The following is a 6,752-nucleotide window of genomic DNA, read 5'->3' on the forward strand; positions in this document are numbered from 1 at the left end:
GCTTTACGCATGAAGTACGGGCTCTCCCCGAGAGAGGCTAGGAGTAGACTCCACCTAAAAAGGGAACCAAAGACGAGCCTCCAAGAACATGCTACAGAGATGGAGCGTCTGGTGAAGATAGCGTACGCTGACCTTCCAGAATCCTACCAGTCCAGTATGGCCATGGATGCGTTTTCTCTGACACTGGGAAATACACCCCTCCAACGCCACCTGTTAGCAATGAAGTCACAGAGCTTGGAGGAAGCAGTGCAGGCGGGGAACGAGTTCCTGCAAATCCAGCCCACTCTTCCTCGGCCTGGTGCCCGACCCCTAATAATGACGGTGGAGGAGGAAGAGGTTACCCCCGCTACAGTCGCCCCCGTCCATTCGGACCCCCCATCAGCCACCTTGAACGACGTCCTGATGGCTATAAAGGGATTAGCGGATGGACTGAGGGAAGGGAAGCTGTTGGGACAACGGGGAGTGGAAAAAAGGGGACCAAATTGTTGGGGTTGCGGCCAGACAGGGCACACCCAACGCCGGTGCCCCCAAGCCTCCCAAGGACAACAGCCTCAAGTCACGAGGTCGGGAAACGGTTACCATCCACAGCAGTAGGGGGAAGTACTGACTGTGGATCAAATATACCCTTGCAAGGACAGTGGCAACGACCACGACGGACTAGGCGACACAGGCTCCCCCCCTGCTCGCCACCGGTCCCCTTGCATAACCAATATCAACCCTTACCTGAGTGTGCAGGTCTCCCACCCTCAGAAGCCAAGGACGAAACGTACGTCTGGCCAAAGCCGTCTCGGCCTTCCAAAAAAGGCCCCCAGAGGACGAGCAAAGCCAGACGGACTCACGGAGACGAATCATGGAAGCCGCATAATAGCAGCTATTTCTTGCCAGGTCGCATCGGAGGTCAGCCCGCCCAATTTCTCGTGGACACCGGATGTACCTCTAATTTGTTGGGACGACATGTCTTTGAGCGGTTACCTAAAGATGTCAAAAGCAAATTGGAGGTCCGGGAGGACTATGGACAAATGGCAGATGGTACCCGGCTGCAGTTCCACGGACTCATCACTCTCCCGGTCAGAGTCAGGAGTGTCCAGGTTACTGTGTCTCTCGTGGTGTGTGCCCTGAAGGAGGACGCCATCCTGGGCATGCCCTTCCTGGTCGACCACCACTGCGAGATGAACTTTCAGCAACCCACGTTGGTGTTAAATGGACAGAAGTTGACTTGCACTGACCGAGAGGGTCGACCTCTGACAAGCAGCGTTCAAATAATGCGAGCCACAACGCTTCCCCCTCGAACCGAGGTCCTGGTTGCCGGACGTCTCACGTCCTCCTCCTATCAGCCAGTCGGGTTAATTGAGGGAACGAAAAACGGCTATATGGTGGCCGCCAGCTTACACCAACCCGGTGAGAAGGGGAGAGTGGCCATCCGTTGTATGAACCCCACCGACCATCCCGTCAGCGTGACGGCAGGAACGGTCGTGGGACAATACACTGGAGTCGGGCCGGACGAAATAGGGGTCCCCTGGACAGCGAAGGGAGAAGCCGAGATTTCCAAAGAAATTCCCCCTCCTGTCTCCAACGTACCTCCCCACATGCTAGACCTGCTCCAACAGGCGGCACCACATTGCTCGTCCCCTACCGAGCACCGAAGGATGGAAGACCTTTTGACCCGTTATGCGGATGTATTCAGCCAAGGGAGTGAAGACATGGGGCGTACCACCCTGGTACAACACGAGATCCCCCTCCTCCCAGAGGCACAACCCATCCGTCAACACCCGTACCGTGTAGGACACGAGAAGGAAGCCGAAATCGAACGACAGGTTTCGGCCCTGGAAAAGCAAGGCATGATTGAGCCCGCTCACGGGGCCTGGAGCTCTCCGGTGGTCTTGGTGAGGAAGAAGGACGGGGCGTGGCGATTGTGTGTAGACTATAGGAAACTTAATAGTGTCACTCGCCAGGACGCCTACCCCCTCCCCCGGATTGATGAGAGCTTGGACGCCTTGTCTGGCAGTAGGTTCTTCAGTACCTTGGACATGATGAGCGGATACTGGCAGGTACCCCTCTCCGCCGAAGCCCAGGAGCGGTCGGCGTTCGCCACACGCAGTGGGTTGTGGAGGTGGAAGGTGCTCCCCTTTGGACTGACCTCCGCCCCAGCTACCTTCCAGCGGCTGATGGAACGTGTCCTCCAAGGGCTACACTGGAAAACCTTGCTGCTGTACCTCGATGACATCATCGTCATGTCAGCCGACTTCTCTAGTCATGTCACTAGGCTTGCCGAGGTGTTAGAGCGATTGAGACAGGCCGGGCTGAAGTTAAAGCCCTCTAAATGCAGTTTGTTCCAGACCCAAGTCAAGTACCTGGGCCACATAGTCAGCAACACGGGGGTGGCTACCGATCCTGAGAAGATTCAGGCCATAAGTGGATGGGCAGCACCCCAGGACGTGACGCAGCTAAGGTCATACTTGGGTACCACTGGGTACTATCACAGATACGTGCCGGACTACGCCTCGATCGCCAAACCTCTCACCTTGTTGACCAGCGAAGGGGTCCCCTGGAAATGGGGAGAAGAGGAACAGGAAGCTTTCCTTAGGCTCAAATGGTCGCTGACACACGCTCCAGTACTGGCATATCCCGACCCCTCCTTGCCCTACGTGCTAGATACCGATGCTAGTAACGTAGGGACTGGGGCTGTGTTATCCCAGGTCCAGCAGGGCACGGAGCGACCCATAGCCTACTATAGCAAGACCCTCTCCTCCGCCGAACGCAATTACTGCGTAACCAGAAGGGAGTTGTTGGCAGTGGTACAGGCTGTCCGGCATTTCCGGCCCTACCTATATGGCAGAGAGTTTACCATCCGAACCGATCATGCCTCCTTGGTTTGGTTGCACCGGAGGAAGGAACCCTCTTGCCAGGTGGCCCGGTGGCTGGAGAGCCTGGCCGAGCACAAGTACCGAATTATCCATCGAAAAGGCGATAAACACGGGAACGCCGATGGATTGAGTCGACGACAGTGCGTCGACTGCCGGCAGTGTGCTGCTATTGAGAGGCGGGATCAAGGGCCAACGAGGTCACAGGTATGCGACTCTCTAGTAACCCCAGGAACGAATTGGGAAACTGCTGTGCCAGGGGACCAAGTTCCGATACAGCCGTCAAGAGGCACAGGAACATCCAGTCCCAACCTCCGCCAGTTGGATGAGGATGAATGGCCTCGACTACCTGGCAGCGGACCTGTTTTAGGGCACGGCCTCCCGACTCCCACACCAACCAGTCCAGTCCCAGTACGGCTGCCGGGCGGTGCAGGGTCACCCGGAGTGTCGGACCACTCTCCCAGAAGGCCTCAGGACTCTCAGTTACAAGCCACCAAGGTAACTAGCGAAACCAAAATTGTTGAGGGAACTGGTGAAAGTGTAGTCCAAAAGGTTCCAGAACAATTGACGGTGGTACAAACTCCGCTGGATGAAGTACGGGCACTACAACAGAGAGCCGCTACCGACCTAGGGGTCATTTACCAGGCCGTCAGGAACCGGAGGGGAGTGGAAGAGGCCGTGCTGCAGGTAGGCAGCCCCGAGCTGCAGCGACTGGCCCGGATGTTCCACCAGCTCCAGCTCGACGAGTCGGGCGTGTTGACCCTCCATCTCACCCAGAATGGGCGAGAAAAGGTGGTGGTGGTATGCCCGAAAACGCTGAGACAGGAAATCCTGTGGAAAGCCCACGAGCAAACACACTGCGGGGTGGAGAAGACCTTGAAACGCGTCCAATTGGACTGGTATTGGCCGGGTATGGCCGGAGATATCCGGAGAGCAGTCCTCTCTTGCGAAGTTTGCCAGAGGGCCAAAACAGGAAAGGGCCGGACCTCCGGGAACAGACAACGGCTGTACGCCGGGAGGCCATGGCAACGCCTAGCCGTAGACTTGGTGGGACCCCTGCCTCAGACCCCTCGAGGAAATAGCTGGGTGTTGGTGCTCACTGATCATTTCACTAGGTGGTCAGATGCTTTAGCCATCCCCGACGCTACGGCCCCAACGGTAGCCCAGATCCTAGACGAGAGGATATTTAGTTACTTCGGGCTACCCGAGGTTATCCATACCGACCAGGGGAGCCAATTCGAGTCCTCGTTATTCCAAGAGCTATGCGACTTGTGGGGAGTCGATAAATCTAGGACCACCCCATACCACCCCGAAGGGAATGGGGTGGTTGAGAGAAACAATCGTGTGTTGGGTGACTCCCTACGAGCTCTCTTGCTGGGCAGAGGACAGGAAGATTGGGACCAGTTACTGCCACAAATCATGCGGAAGCTGCGAGGGTTACCACACTCCGCCACTAAAGAAACACCCAACTATCTGATGTTGGGTCGGGAACTACGTCTTCCTGACCAGTTGCTGTATGGGAACAGGCTGGAATCATTCGCAAGCATACACGAGTATGTTCAGACTGTCCACGACCGGTTGGTACAAGCCCACACTCTCCTCCGAGATAGGCAAAAAGAAATTGTGTCAACTGATGCGAGAGAGCCTCTGCTATTCAACGAGGGTGACCTCGTGTGGTTGCTAAGCAAGCGGCGGAGAAGAGGGGAAAACCCGAAGCTGGCAGCCAAGTACTTGGGGCCCTATCGCGTGTTAAGGAGTCACGAAAACCATACTTACGAAATAGAGAGGTATGGACAGCGATCTATCCAAGCGGAGGGAAGGTTAAGACTCTGTCGCCCCAGTCCGGTGCAACAAGGACGAGCCCCAGTTGAAGTCGAGCCTGCTCGCCGTCCCAACATGAGGGGTCAACCCAGAAGGCGAATCGCACGAGGAAACGATAATCCAGAAGTCGCTATTCCAGAGCCGCCCCTGCCTGGCCAACTGACGGAGTTGCGAATACCTCAGTCGCCAGGAAGGCCAGAAGCACTTCGATTTCCCAGGGGAGATTCCTTGGTCCCCCCAGAGGAACACAATCCTACCTCGACGATTGACCCCGACCCTGGCGGCGAGTTGATACCCGAGGAGGAAAGAGCCACGGAAAATACGGGAGCCCAGGCTAGTGATACCGGGGCTGGGGATGCATCACGGCCCCAACGAATCAGGAGGCCTCCCGCGTATTTGGCCGATTACGACACTAGCACCGTCCAATCGGGAGAAGCCCTCGGAGTTCAAGGTCAGAAGGCGGCCATTTTGGGCCCCAGACAGAACGCGCTCATTACTTGTTACCAACTCGAGGCGCACACACCTATATCTTTTCTCAACATGGAAGTCACTAAAGAAACCGTGAAGAAGGCTGCACCGATCATCGGAGCTTTACCCCTATTGCCCGAAGTAAAGATCATGCCACTGGAGCTCCACCCAGCGCCGGGTGAAACCCTGGATGACTCGGAGACGGATTCGTTGAAGGATAATCACGCTCCACACCCCCCACTACCGACCAAATGGATCGCGGAGGAGACAGCTAAGACGATCTCGAAACTATGTCGAGAGAAGGGTACTAGCTGTCCATTATGCCAACAACTACTCTCTACCCCTCGACGGCGCAGAATTCACATAGCCCAACATTTTACACGCTTCTTCTGCAAATGTGGGAGAAACTCCACATCGAGAGATACCATTGCAAAACATCAGGCTCGGATTAAAGATGCCGAGGTACGGAAGGCTCACGGTGGAAAAGGAATTACTATATACGAAGTCGACCGAAATAGCTACCCGGCATGGAGCAAAAAGGTACAATTAAATAATCCTCCAGCCTTCGAAAAGCCCACACCCTACGGGCCAATTAAAACCAAGCCGCCTACGCGAAGAGGGCCCCAGGCACCTCTCCCCTCTCCCCCGAAGAAGAAGTGGTGCAGTCCGCCCAAGCTGGAACGACCGGTCCCAGCTCCTAGAAGATTGACGACAATAGGCAGCATCCAGAGCCGGCTGGGGGATGTACGACCCCGGGTCACAGTGGACGCTTTGCGAGAGGAGGCCTCCAACCTCCGACGGGAGGCTCGTCGTCTGGAGGACCTGGCGAATCGCATGTCGACCTCCTAGATGACACGGTCGACATGGTTTATCAGTATTTCTCTTGGTACGTTTAGTAATTGGTGTCTCTCATATTATTATACTTCCTTATATTTTTTGTTGTTGTAGATAGTTGGTGTTTTCCTATATTTCTTGTATCTTTTTTTTTTTCTTTTCTTGTGATTTTTTTTATATATAGCCGGTAGTCGTCTATAGGGGCGGCGTGTGTGATGGAAACATGCATTACCATCTCCTTTTTAGTTATTGTCATTAGAGTTGTGTTCTCTTGGTTCTTTTATATAGTCACGCCCCTAGAGGAGGTTGGCCCTAGCCACCTCATTTGCATATCTGATTATATTTAAGGCCGTGTTTCGGCCTAGTAAGTTCGTTCAATACATGCTTTGCATTTGGACCCACACTCTTCTGTTACTTTGCGCAATAACAGAATCACACTGAGCACTTACGTACTCCAAGCCTCAGTCTACGGACTGTGCTTTGGGAGTAGGGTTATAGAAACACTGTCGACCCCGTCGACCTCAGGTCGACCCTGTCGAACGAGCATAATATCCCCCAGGGAGCAATTCCTGGTGTAAGGTGGTTGCAATAGGCCGGTGGTGTAAGTCGACCTAGTCGCCTCCGCGTGTTGGTCTACGGGCAATACTTACACGGCCCCTGTGGAGGGTGAATGCAGACCGGTAGAGTAAGCCGACCCAGGTCGCCTCTACGTGTGGGTCGCAGGATCCAACACAATATCATTGGAGTAACTGATTGCATTAACTCACT

Source organism: Watersipora subatra, chromosome 6 (assembly GCF_963576615.1).
Source record: "Watersipora subatra chromosome 6, tzWatSuba1.1, whole genome shotgun sequence".
Taxonomy (NCBI): Eukaryota; Metazoa; Bryozoa; class Gymnolaemata; order Cheilostomatida; family Watersiporidae; genus Watersipora; species Watersipora subatra.